Raw genomic sequence first — 15,210 nt, forward strand, 5'->3', positions numbered from 1 at the left:
AATTGCTTTAAACTATTACAATGGTGGGTCCTATGAGGGAGATTGGTTGCAAATTTAGCTATTTTATTGAAGCAGGAGGCAAGTTTTTTCTTTGAGTATTATTTAAGTTTGTAGTGCTGCGGTAGCATTGTCGCCACACAGTAAGACATTGTCCTGTTCGATTCTCAGCTAAAGCGTCTTCTGTGTGGAGACATGTGTGAGTGGGCGTACCTTCGTTGAAGGTTGTATGTCAGGGCTGGCAACTTGGTACGTAAAAATTTGCTGCCAATCATTAGCAGACCCGAGTTCCACTGTGGCGACCCCTAACCGGGAAAAGCCGAAAGATACAACAACTAGAATACGAGTGACTTAGAGAGCTGGCAATAAAAAGGTTTTTCTTTCAGCATTTGCAAGGAATCCATTGATCCTATAAAGGGAACCTAGTTTCTGGTGTCTGGATTTAATGGTGTGCACTATATGCTGGTCATATTTGAGATTATCAATTTTAACACCTAGAAGTTTACTGTGAGTTACAGTTTCAATGACATTATTATTTACTGACTTTATGGTAAAAACATGCTTTCGATTTTAACAACTTTTTGAGGTAAAATGCTTTAACTTTGTTATCTTGGGTTGAGTAGGAGGTCTGATTCTTTGAGCCAGGTTTCTACAGAGTAGAAAGATTTCTGAGTAATGGCTTGGAGCTTATTTATTGTGGAGGTCACACATATTAATGATGAGTCATCTGCATACTGAACTAAACTAGCATGGTGTGTGCTCTTCCTCTCAATGTTATTGCTGTAATACTGTCTTGAAATTGCTTTCAGCAAGGGATTTCTAAATATTTGTTTAAGTGATTTGTGGTTGCATTGCACATGTGGGTCTCTTCTACTGTGTTTTTACATTAGGATGACTGGGTTTATTCATTTTGTGGCAGGAGGTCTTTGCCTGGTCTATCTGAGTTGGGAAATACACAAAATTAATTATAGTGTAGTCATTTCATTGGTCAGAGGGCTCATTAGTTAGGTGTCTGTTTTTTTTCTCTGTTGCTTTAAATTTGCATATTTGCATGTGCTAGCTGTGCCTGTACAGTAGTAAACACCTAGAAATAACAGTTCATAAAACTGTACCCTGTAAAGCAACAATATAGAGCAAGTACCTTGTGCACCAACAAGCTTATAAGAGCTAGTTGGGGGTCAAGTGGCAATAACTTCAGATTTAGTTGAATTCAGTACTGTTTAGCATAATCTGCTCAGCTGCAGCATCTTTAATAGCCTTCTATCCCCAATACACTACCCCCTTCTAGCTCACAACTTAAATAACTGGACAGTATGGATATGCAATTTCCTAACTTCTTTGTAGCTAGCTTGGTGCATGTGGGTATCTTGAGACAGTGCAGCAATTGTTTCATGTTTACTGACAACCACTTAACCCTTAAAGAGGCAGACACAGTATGCAAGATATGCACTTACACAATGACACTGGAGGTTAAACTCTCGCATACAGGTGCACATCAGGTTGTCAAAACCAAGCCTATGACACCCACTTAAAAACATTTTTTCCAAACAACAAAGATCACCTAGATCAACAATTGTCAAAGCTATGACTTAGCAAGTCCAAAGGCACTCAAAAAAGCAACAACTAACACCATGCATACTGTCACTCTCAGTGGAGCTCCAAACACGAAACCACTAAGGTAAGCAAGCATTCTTCCCAGTAGTGGACTCCATTGTAAGATATACTGATGCCCCTCTAACCAGGCTGAACAAGGATAAGATAACTGTTACTTGCTTATCCGGAACCAGAATTCACCAAATCATGCAAGTACTCATGTTATTATGCCACAGGTACCAGCATGGTTTAATCATAGTCCATGTTGGGGTGAATTACCTGAGATGTGCTTCCCTGGGTTATATGAAGAGAGACATCATGGAACTTTCAGACTATGTGTCTCAGGCTGCCATTAGCCTACCATTGAGTAGCACATTGCTATTACAGAGTATGACACAACAATATAAACAAAAAAATATTGATTTCAACAACCAGCTATATTTCTGGTGTCATTCTAAGGGGATCCAATATTTGTCAGCTTTGGATGACACGGATAACAGACCCCATTGCTTTGCAAAGGATGGTCTGCACCTCTCCCCTCTAGGTGTTCTAATACTTGCTAAAATTTTATCAACCCCACACTGCCTTTTTTAGGCAATGCCAAATTGACAAATATACTGACATAGCAAAATCAACTCAACTGAACCTCAGGCTGTTACTGCTCAATGCTAGGAGCCTAAAGAAACACTGCACTGCCTCCAAGCCCTCCTCACTTTTGAGTACACATCTGTATAGTTACCAAGACATGGTTTAAAGCAGCAAAGAGTACCCTGGCAGCACAAGGTTTCGGTGTTCCACACTTTTAGAGCAGTAGCTCCACATAAAATGGCTAAAGGAGGAGGTTTCTCCATATGCATCAATAACAAACATAATTCTAGGGTAGTCAAACAGACTGATGTGCTGATGTTCCTCTACGTGCATATCACCACACACAAAATCCGGTACCATATCCTAGCCATCTATAAGTCACAATCCATGTCCCAAGAAGCTCACAATGCATACTTGGACCTACTGGAGACACTTACTAATCAACCTAACACCCTACTCATTGGAGACTTTACTTACCCCTCTATAGAATGGAATACCACATGACCTCAAATCTACAGGCACAGAAATTCCTGGACTTTTTACATACAAAAAACTCTTGATCAAATAGTGAATACAACCACTAGATGCTCCAACATACTGGACCTCATGCTTAACAAATATGGGAGAATACTGCCCTCCTCCCCTGTGTTCTAGTCTAACTGGTAAGGTCCTACCATAAAGCTGTCTCCTTCAAAATCAAAATCAACTCATTAATCCTATTAAAACCAGTAAGTTAGAAAATATTCCAAGGCAAATTACCTTTTATTAACTGATGAAGTGCTAAAATTCAATGAGCTTCCAAACACAGAGAAATCAATCACCTATGCTGGATTGCTCTCAGAAACTCTATACAACCATGTCAATGGCTGCATAGAGGTTGCTGCACCTACCAGAAAGAAAACTAACCCTAGACACAAACCACCCAGGTATCATCCCAAATTAAACAGGATATACAACAAAAACAAAAATTGTATGTCAAAAATCAGGAAGAGTAATTCCTATGAAGACAGAAACTCTCACATGAAAGTAAATGGACAAATAAAAAGAAGAATGAGGTCAAGCAAAGCCATTTTGAGGTTGAGATAGCCTCCCAGGTAAAAGACCACCACAGGGCTTTCTAGAGCTCTGTCAGAAACCTGAAGGGCAGTAGACAGCAATGTGCTGAACTGGTGGTTAATGGTGCCACATTCACTGAGCCTGGTATTTCCCCCCTGTAACCCCCAGCCATTACCTCAAATATACCCTAAAACAACCCCTCCAACTATAACTAGGAAGCATGTACTGGCTGCATTAACTAAAACTAAGAACACAACCTCAATGGGCCCTGATAACATCTCAGGATGCCTCTTGAATAGTCTAAAATATGACTTAACTACAGTCATAAAACAGGGTTTGTGCCATGTGAATGGAGGACTGCAATGGTCACCCCCTTCATAAAAGAGGACCTTCAACAGATCCTGGAAACTACTTCCCCATTAGTCTGATACCCATTTGTAACATGCTGAGTAACTAGCTGGCTCATTGATAGGACCCAGGACATTAAAATCAGTGAAGCCACCTCCACAAAAAGGCTGGAAACCAGTGGAGTCTCCCAGGGCTCTGTGCTGGACCCATTCCTCTTTGGCATCTACTTTTCAGATGTCAAAGTCAGTTTCAAGGGCCTTTGGCTGATCAAGTTCACAGATGATTTAACAAAAGCCCCTGGGAGGGTATCCTCCTGCATTCCTAAGCACCTTATAGCTGGCTATAAACTTCTATAGCTAATTCCCATACAATCTCTCACACTCTGTAAATATTGTAAATAGCTTTTGACTTTAACTTTAACTTTGTGTGAAAATGTATCTGCACAATATTTTTCCATTCTGGGCAATATTGCTCACACTTTGTATTATTTGATATGTATTTATAGTTGTACCCTATTTTTATAGGACTGCTATCTTTACTGTAATCTGTTTCATGGAGCTTTTCTCCCTCGGCCTCCACTGAAAACAGGCTCTCTGGGCCCAGTGGACTTCCCCGGTAATCAAACTGGAAAAAAATAAATAAATAAGTAAATAAATAAATAATGATTGCAACCTGGGAGTAGTCATTGAATCCCCCCCCCCCCAAGATGAGAACACCCTTCAGGAAGGACTAATAGAGACAAACACTTCATGTCAAAGCCATGACCTAAATACAATACCAAGAAATGCATTATAATACCTTTTGCGAAGTCTGCCACCCTGAGTAGCTACATCATCAACAAAGCACACTAAAACATTGATTCAATAGTCAGGGATCTAGGAACTCATGTAGATAGTAACATAGACTTTGACCAACATGTGTCTAAGGTAGTAAGAAAATCCTTCTGTGTTACTCAACTTATAAGCAAGGGCATGGCATCTAGGTCCAAAGAGGTCATCATACCACTGTACCTGGCCTTTATCAGACCCATCAAAGAGTATAATACCCTCTTTGGTAAGTACCTGACCAGACATATGCAACAACTGGAATATCCACAAAGGTTCCTTACAAATGAATACAGGGAGTCAATGCAGTATCCTATGCTTATCATGTCAAAGTCATGTCTCTTTACCTGATCTTTTCCTGGCAAACAGGACATCCCTGAACCCTGTTTTGATTAATCTTTTGCACTAATGCAAAACAAACAGCATCAGAACACTAGATTAAAGTACGTAAATTTTGCTTGCAAGATAAATAGCACATGTTGGGGAGACAAATGTGTTTTGCCAAGAATTCCCATTCTCTTTAACAGGCTCCCCATCCATGTGAAGCAAAGTTCTTCCATATCCCTTTTTAAGGCCAACTTGGACTAGTGAATAGGTAATCAGAAATTCACATCTGGTCTGGCACCTATGCCTCTGATGGACAGAAGCTGTCAGTAACTCACCACCTATATAAATCAAATTTGTGGGTCACATATGGGTGGCACAGCTAGGATTATAAGGGCCCTAGTGGTCATTAGGTAAGTATACACCTATGAACCTGCCACCCTGGGTAACTACATCATCAATAAAACACACTTAAACATTGATTCAGTAGTCAAGGATCGGGAAACTAATGTAGTTTCAGAAGTTTAGCCGGTTTCAAAGGCATGGAAGAATAAATTTTAACTTCTGTAAAAATATTCCACATTGGGCATTTGAAAAGTTGGCATACTCCAAAATCATTGTCACATGAGATTAGAAGATTCTGCCACCTTTCTGGGGTTTAGTCTATGGTTTAAGCCAGACTTAATAGTCTGCAATGACTGGCACTTTTATGGTTGATAGTTGTGCAAGGTAGGTGGAGGGAAACAACAAAACATTGTTAAGGCTGCCTGCACAACTGCTCTCCAGACAACTTTTGCCTTGTGCCCAAGTTAAATTCCTTAATAAGGGAATGAATGGGCAGGCCTATTGTGCAGCAATTGTGTTAGTCATGAAGCACTGGGGTAGGGTAACTCATGTAAAAAAAGAGACATTCCTTATTCCTTTGGCGCACTCCAGTCAGATCTTCAGAATTTATGTCACCTAAACAAAGGCCACTCTATTACATCTTATGAAGGCTGCCAGCCTAGCTAGATAGGATTTTGTAGATAATTCTGTCATTTGTAAATATTAATGTAAGCCTCATGCTTGTTCTCTTAAATGTAAGAAAATTATGGTAAATGTTGAACTTCAAAAATGTAACCACATTGCATGCTGCTGGAGGAAAGCTGATAAGTCAAGCATTGTATAATTGTTTGGTCTCAAAACTCGGAGCCCAGATGTCTGAATGAAGGAATTCTTCCTATTGTTTTGAGACCATAGTTAATTGCTAGAATTAACATCTATAATGTCTTTTATTCCTCTGGCTTCTTGTCCAGCTGCAAGATCAAAAGAGCTGTTACACTCTGAGTTTCTGTCACCCTGGCAAACAGAGAATAATAATGTAATCTGAAATGAGTCAGTGGTACTGTGTTATTAATTTAAGGACAGAGAAAATTAATTTTTTCAGAACTAACAACATCACCAGGATTGCCTTGCTCTATATGTAAGTTTATTTTAGAACTATGTTTGCTCTTAGATATAGATAGGAAATAGTGAGTCTAGTCTAGCTGTTTTATGTATTGATGTCAAAACTTTTCTACTGTATTATTTTAACCATTTGTCCGTGATCTCTGAACTCTTGACTAGCACTGTGTAGTAAGAAGTATTGTCTTATGTTAGTATTATTTATTATTAAATATTTTAAACCTTTCAACTGTGGCTGTTTTATGTAGAGATAATTTAAGGTCTAGAGTACATTGCATGTATATAGTGATACTGTCCAAGCCACTCCAAATAAGCCTTGCTGTTCGTCACACTTAACATTTTGATAATAATATTGCACAGTAATAATTGAACACCCTTTGATAAAGACCTTATTAGCAGCTATTAGTGGTTGGTTTCAAGTGGTACTGCCATATAGTCTGGGCAGAAGAGGCATAGCTGGAAAACCAGTGCCAGCCTCCCCTAGGAGTGTCTGTGTGTTATCTCAAATTTTGTGTGTGTCAGCTACTTGGGCAAGGACATGAAGCACTGGTTGGACAGAGAGGATACTGGAGGTTTTAGCTTGACCACTAGGCTGAGATATGGACCCTATAATTGTGTCAGTGGGGAGTCCTATTGGTGATCTGTACAGAAAGGGAGAAACCAGCCCCAGACTGACTGTGATCTCTGTGTGTTATTAAGAGAAATTGTACTTTACTGTGTGTGTATTTGTTATCCTTCCCAATGTAGGTACCCCTCATTGGTGTTAGTGGTGAGGATTGAGGTTCCTTGATTGCTGGCCCAGAGCATGGGCATCAGATATTAATTGATTGGCAGTGGTGGGATATCCACATCACATATTAATTGGTTGGCACATACTGATTGGCTTGTAGTGGTCTGGATAGTTAATTCCTGTAGCTTGTGTACAGTGATCATTGAAGGTATTTTTGTACTCTAAATCAGCCATACAGTGAAAATTCAGAGTTCAGATCACAATTGTTTTATTTCTTTTGTGAGCTTCGTTAGTCAGGGAGAGCAGGCAAGCATGACAGCAGAGGAGTATGGAAAGCTGGCAAGGACCCAGTTGGCTGAGATGTGCCAGGCTAAGGGACTGGTGCATGGAAACCTGATTAAGGCAGACGTGATTGCAGCTTTGGTCACAGCTGCATCAGAAAACAGCAACCAGGAGGATGATCAGATTGGCCGTGGAGATGTACAACTCTCAGGGAACTGACAAAACAACCTTTGTGCAGAGGACTTAAAAATCCATCTGGAGCTAGAGAGACCTGAGTTGGAAGCCAGTGTTTGGAAATGGAAGCTGTGGAAAAGGAGCAGTAGAGACAGCATGAAAAGGAGATGCTGACTCTTCACCAGAGTCATGGAGGTAATGGGGAAAGGGGTAACTGGACCCCCAGAAGCACAAAAGGTCAGTAAATTTCTTCCGCAATTTACAGAGGGGGATAATTTTGATAGTTTCATTCCTATGTTTGAGAGGGTATGTAAACAGTATGATGTTGAACAAAGGCTCTGGGTACAGTTCCTGACCCCCTTACTCCATGGTAAAGCTAACTATTTTGCCCAAAATGTCTGACGTTGACTGTTTTAATTTTACTGCTGTTAAGAATTGCTTGTTAGAATTTTTTAAGCTAAGACCTGAAATTTATAGGAAAAGGTTTTGTGAGCATAGACGCAAGGCAGATGAAACTGTGTGTGAATATGTTGCTGAACAGAGCACTTATTTTCATAGGTGGGTGAGTGGATGTTAGGTCACCACGTTTGAAGGGCTGGCAGACATTTTGGTGAGGGAACAAGCCCTTAGCACTTTGCCTGAGGACATGAGGATCTGGTTGGCTGATAGACAATATGCTACTTCAGAGCAGTTGGGGAAGAAGCGAGACCTATACCTAGCAAGCAGGGCATCCCTGCACAGGAGATGGACCCCCAGTATTGCTGATGGGTCTAAACGAACCCATGGTGGGAAGCCCACACTGCCCCAACAGAATCTGCCAGTAGCAGGGGAAGCCACCAGTCCAGGTACATGTCCAGGATGTAAGGTTAAATGTTTTGAATGCAACCAGTGGGGCTATGTGGCATACAGATGTCCACATAGACAAAGTGGAGAACAAAAGGTGAGAGTGAGCCAGTAAGTGAGAATGACAAAATGCCAACAGTAGGTTGTCTTGAGACAACAAGGGTACCAAACTACCACAAGAGGTTATATCCTATCATAGTGAATGGCAAAGAGGCCATTGATAAGAGAGACAGCCTCTGACAAAACCATTGTGAAGCCTGCAATGGTTACAGAGGACCACTACTTGCCTGGGCGATCTACTGCAGTCAGAGCTTTAGGAGGGATCCCATTCTAAATACCTTTGGCTAGGGTTCACCTTGACTGGGAGGATGGAAAAGGAAGCCAGCAAGTTGGTGTGTTTGAGGATATCCCTGCAGATGTCCTGATAAGGAATGATTTTGATAGTGCAGTACCATGTGCTTGTGAAGTTACCGCAGTCAAGCTTGGAGACAAGCAGGTGAGTCTGTTAGCCTGGGGGAGACCCAGACAGACCACATACTTGCAGCCAGGACTGGTGAGGTGGTTACTTCAGGGAGGGAGCTACCCTGTAGCAGTGAGACTGAAGGTGAGCCACAGCTGTGTGCGGGTACTAATGTTCACTTGGACAGAGGGACTGCAAGGGTATAGGTGAGTAGTAGTACCCAGGCTGACAGTGAGGCACTGCTATCAGAGGATACCAGACTTCCTGTGGAGGGGGAGCCTGGGAGGGTTACAAAGAGAGAGCTGAGACAGGCTCAGCTCTCAGATCCTACATTGCAAGGCTTGAGAGAGGTAACTAGTGAGGGACCTGATTCTCAAGGGAAGGGGGAATCTGTATACTGGGACAAAAGATTACTATATAGTGACTGGACCCCTGAGGGAGGGTTAGAAGGTGAGAGAATACAGCAGTTGGTAGCACCTAGAGCCTACCATCTGGTGCTTCTAGCCATAGCCCATGATATTCCCTTTGCAGGTTATATGGCCATAAAATGTGTAACAGGGTACTGCAGGACCTGTGAGCAGTGCCAAAAGGTAGGCAAGGCAGGAGACAAGGTGAGAGCTCCTTTGATGCCTTTGCCTGTGATTGAAGAGCCATTTCAGAGGTTCAGAGGGTAGCTATGGATATTGTGGGGCCTCTGAGTACCCCAAGTTCCACAGGGAAAAAGTATATCCTAGTAGTAGTAGATTATGCTACAAGATACCCTGATGCAGTGGCTTTGTCCTCTATCGAGGCAGAAAAGGTGGCAAATGCTTTGTTAGAGATTTTCAGCAGGGTATGTTTCCCAAATGAAATACTGACAGACAGAGGTTCCAATTTCATGTCAGACCTGCTGGCTTGTCCGTGGAAGTACTGTGGGGTGAAGCACCTAAAGACCACCCCCTACCATCCCCAGACTAATAGTCTTGTTGAGAGGTTAAACTCTACACTCAAGTCCATGCTACGGGCATTTGCAGACCAGTTTAAGAGAGAGTGGAACAAATATTTGCCCCATCTGTTGTTTGCTTACAGAGAGGTTCCCCAGGAATCCACAGGTTTTTCACCTTTTGATTTTTTGTATGGGCATAGGGTGAGGGCACCTCTAGATTGAATTCATGATGAGTGGGAAGGTGAGTGTGAACCTCACAAGGAGTCTGTTGTGGCATATGTCCTAAACCTTAGGACAAGGCTCAGGGAACTAATGGATTTGGCCCAGAAGAACCTGGCAAAAGCCCAACAACAGGAAAAAGGCATTGTATGACAGGAATGCTCGAGCTAGAGAGTATGCTGTAGGGTAGCAGGTAATGGTTCTCATTTCTGTCAGACACAACAAGCTGCAAGCAGACCCTCCAAGGTGGTAAGAAAGGTAAATGATGTTAACTACATGTTGGAACTGCTAGGCAGGAGGCAGGGGCATAAGTTGTGCCATGTTAGCATGATGAAACCTTACCATGATAGGGAGGCCCTTGTGCTGATTATTTGCAGTGGCCTGCAGGAGGAGTCTGAGGGAGATCTGGTGACTGATCTCCTCAGTGAGGCTCAGACAGACACCTCAGTGGAAGGGGTAGCAATGTCCCAGCAGCTATCTCCTATCCAAGTTCAAGAAATCCGAGCAGTGTTACAGGAGTTTGGGGACATGTTCACTGGGAAACCAGGGTGCACCCACCTGGTGCAGCACCAGGTGAATGCAGGACCCTAATGGCCTATTAGGCAGGCCCATTATAGGATGCCTGAGAGAGTTAAACAGACTCTAAGGGAGGAGATACAAGAGATGTTGGAACTAGGAGTGATTCAAGAGTCCAACAGTCCCTGGGCCTCCCCAGTGGTGCTGGTGCCAAAGAAGGATGACAGCACCAGGTTCTGTGTGGACTACAGGAAATTCAATAGTCAACGATAAACTGGTAAAATACAAAAAACGGCTGTTCACGAGCTCCAGAAGTCAAAGAAATCCAATAGCTGAAAATAATCAGGCAAATGATAGCAAGCTCCAAATGTTGAACGCAATTTTTAATAAAAAACAACAGCGTTTTCGCTACAGACTTAGCTGTAGCTTCCTCAGAATCAAAATATGAGAAAATACTGCCAAATTTCAAATTTATAGTTACGTACATTACGTTAACTGGCTAATTAAAACATTAAAGGTGCATCGTAAATTTATACATAATCTACTTACTTATTTATGAACAAAGTGGATTTTTATATTTAAAAACACATAAGCAAATATTCAAAAACATTTTAAACCATACGTTATGTATGTAAAATGCATTATTACCAACCAACAACCAAAACTCAATAATCCTACTATACTATAAATAATCAAACTAGTATATACGTATGTTAATCCAAACAGTGTGGAAGTATGTTCAAAAACTCATATCAGCAATATCTGATCAAGTATTAAAAACAAAAAATAAAAAAATACTTAATCTCAGCATTTAAAGAACAATTTGGTATATTATAAAAATAAATAAATGAAAATGAACTTAATTTACTACCTGTTCATTAAAGAATATGATAATAGTCTAAAACTGAAGATAACTAGCAATTACAAATAACTACAATACATGCAGCTTTTATCTTCTATAATTCCTCATTCTTAAAACACAAGAGATGTTACAATGGTCGTTCAAACCCGGAGAACTAAAAGAGTTTCACAGTAACTGCCATTCTAACTCACAAACTTCAAGTAATAAAGGAACTGGTCCACCTCTTATAGTGTGTGCCACTTCATCTATAGCTATAAAATGAAAACTATGGCCGGGATGTTTCGTACAGTGTCTTGCTAGGGCATTCTCTGTTTTTTCTAATTGCATACAGATGTTCATAGATTCTGTCTTGGAATCTACGATCTGTTTTGCCAATATAGAATGCCTCACAGCAATTACACTGGGACAAATAAACTATAGATTTAAATTCACAGTTAAGTCTGTGATGAATGTAATATTTCCTATTCCTAATAAAAGAGGAATTCACAACTTTCACTTCTCTACAATAGTTGCAAAACCCACACTGGAAGCACCCCTTTGATCTTGTAGTCGTATAAAATACATTGTTCCTTTCTAGTATTGTTTTTAAATTACAACCTCGTTTAAACACAAATTTTGGTCTGTCACCAAGTTTTTCAAACAATTCTTCATTGTTCAAAATATAATACCAATTCTTTGTTAGAATATGTTGTATATCCCACAAATTGATATTAAAAGTCGAAATAAAACTAGTCTGAAAGCGTTTTGTTTCGTTGTTAACTGAACTAGGACTGTTTCTCTCCTCAACATTAGTCTGTCCTATTAAAATATTGGTAGTCACTACCTATGTTTCTAAGTTGTTGTCTATTAAAAGGGGAGGATACAAGCCTTTTGAACATTTAAAGTTAATTTCATCCAGAAGTTCAGTAAACATAGACAATGGATAGTCCCTATTCATGAACATTTCCTTCAACTTATTACATTCATACAGGAAAGCTGTTTCCCGACTACACATTCTGGCCGCTCTTATTATTTGACCTTTAATGATAGCTCTTTTTTGTTTATAAGGATGTGCGCTGTTGAAATGTAAAAATGAATTGCAGTATGTTGGTTTCCTGTGTACAGTAGAAAAGTATTCTGATTTTATTAAATCTTTGTATAATTTTACATCTAGGTAGTCGATCTCAGTTTCGGAGAAGTTAAATGTAAAGTTTAAAAATGGTGTAGTAGTGTTAAAGGAGTCAATCAAAGATGTAGCTGATTCCATGTTCCCTTTGAATAAAATAAAAACATCATCTAGGTACCTTGTGTAATATTTAATTTTATCCATAATAGTGTTGTTACAAAATATAAACTTATTCTCCCAATATGCCATAAAAAGGTTAGCGACACTGGCACCGCATGGCGACCCCATCGCTATACCCTGTTTTTGTAGGTAAAATTTCCCATTAAAGGAAAATAGTTTGATGTTAAAATTATGTCCAATAGTTCAGATACTATGTCTATTTCATTTTGTGTAGCTTTTAACTCAATCAACATCAAGGAAATCCATTCTACTGCTTCTAAGTGGGGTATAGATGTGTACAAATCCACAACGTCAATTGTCAGGAAATTAAATGAACTATCAAATTCTATGTTACACATATTTTGAAGGAATGTCCATGAATCTTTACAAATCCTCGGTATAAATTTCAGATATTTAGTCAAAATAGTTTCAACGAGTTGTGCACAAGGATAAGTTATAGAAAGGCAACTGTCAATTAGAGCACGAAGTGGTGGGTTTAACATATCCTTGTGGATTTTCGAGATACCGAAAATCACTGGGTTTTTTGGCATAGAAATATCAATATAGTTATAGGTGTCTAAATCAATTTTTCCACTAATAAATAAATCCTTAAAGTAGCCCCTTATTCTAGATTGTGATGTGTTCATTTCATTCAATGATGAACTGCTGTAAGTGGGACTACTTAAGACCAAATCCATTTTTTCTATGTACATGTAATTATCAAAAATTACCAACCCGCCACCTTTGTCCGGTTTAACTACCCTGACTGCTGATGAACAAAGAAGTTTAAGACTTGTTAGTTGTTCTTCTGTAACATTGTTTATTCAAAAGTGAATTAACCTGCTGCATGTGGCGGAAATCTAACTCACATATACTCTCAAATAGTGCTAAAAGTACATGCAAGGGAGGGTTAAAAGTACTAGCCAATTTTAACCTAGATACATTTTCAAAATCCTTGCTGTTGAAAATCAGATCAAGATTTAATTTACGGACATAGCATTTCAAATCAATCAATGTTTTCGGTATGTTGCATTTCTTTGTTGGGACAAATGTATTCCCAAATGCTAGTAACTCAACTAGGCAAGGATCTAAAGTAATACTTGAAAAATTATAGATGGTAAAATCCCCTTTGCAGTTGGTTAATAGTTTTAACTTGTTGTTAAACAAAGAGGTGTTATTATTGGCAGATGGAATGTCTAATTCTGAAAGTTGTTCCTGTTGTTCTGCTGGAACTTCAAGTTCCGTGCTCCTAAAAAACTACCATTATTTGCTTTGTTGTTGTTATTATTGTAGTTGTTATTCACATAAAGTTGAGGGCCGTTCTTGTTATTATTTGCCCTTATTCTGTTACTACATCTAGGTACTTGTATAAATTGGTCGTCAGTACTGTCTTCCAAAAGCTCCGGGTCTTGCAAATTCGATGTTGGAAATGAATCGGCCCTTTCATTACTCAAGTAGTCTGTATTAGCAAAAGGGCCATTGCTTGGTATTTTTAGTTTAACATAGGCATTATTGTCTCTGTAGGAAAGTCTATCCCTTGAGAGTTTTTTGATTTTATTCAGCTTCAGTTTATGTACTAGAGAGTCTATACTCATAAAAATGCGGGTATAGTCATATTTATATCTATCAAAATTCAAATCTTTTTTCAATGAGTTATCTAGTTCATTAACCTCATTGATCAATTTGTTAATTTGAATGTTGTAGTATTTAATCATCAACTCCAGCAACTGAAGTCCTTGATTGTCAAAGAGTAATGCTAGATCTTTATAAAATTCAGCATCATTAAATAGACCAGTTGGGCAAAAATTAGACCTTAAACCTTTAGGAATTATTTTCTCTGTAGAACATTGTTGGAAGTAATTTACTTCCAACTGCAGTTTCTTTAGTTTTACAAGTTTAAAGTCAAAAGATTTTAAATTGTCTGTAATTAAATTGCCACTTACTGTTGTCTGCTGTACATCCATGACCTGAGATTCCTGTAAAACTTCAAATTTCAAATTGTCAGTGTTCTTAATCCAGTTTTCTATATTTGGAATTCCAATAAGATTTATTACTTGAAGTTTGTGAGTTAGAATGGCAGTTACTGTTAAACTCTTTGAGTTCTCCGGGTTTGAACGACCATTGTAACATCTCTTGTGTTTTAAGAATGAGGAATTATAGAAGATAAAAGCTGCATGTATTGTAGTTATTTGTAATTGCTGGTTATCTTCAGTTTTAGACTATTATCATATTCTTTAATGAACTGGTAGTAAATTAAGTTCATTTTCATTTATTTATTTTTATAATATACCAAATTGTTCTTTAAATGCTGAGATTAAGTATTTTTTATTTTTTGTTTTTAATACTTGATCAGATATTGCTGATATGAGTTTTTGAACATACTTCCACACTGTTTGGATTAACATACATATATACTAGTTTGATTATTTATAGTATAGTAGGATTATTGAGTTTTGGTTGTTGGTTGGTAATAATGCATTTTACATACATAACTTATGGTTTAAAATGTTTTTGAATATTTGCTTATGTGTTTTTAAATATAAAAATCAACTTTGTTCATAAAAAAAAGTAAGTAGATTATGTATAAATTTACGATGCACCTTTAATGTTTTAATTAGCCAGTTAACGTAATGTACGTAACTATAAATTTGAAATTTGGCAGTATTTTCTCATATTTTGATTCTGAGGAAGCTACAGCTGAGTCTGTAGCGAAAACGCTGTTGTTTTTTATTAAAAATTGCATTCAACATTTGGAGCTTGCT

This window comes from Protopterus annectens, chromosome 1.part2 (genome assembly GCF_019279795.1).
Source record: "Protopterus annectens isolate FY-2018-M chromosome 1.part2, PAN1.0, whole genome shotgun sequence".
In the NCBI taxonomy this organism is placed as follows: Eukaryota; Metazoa; Chordata; order Ceratodontiformes; family Protopteridae; genus Protopterus; species Protopterus annectens.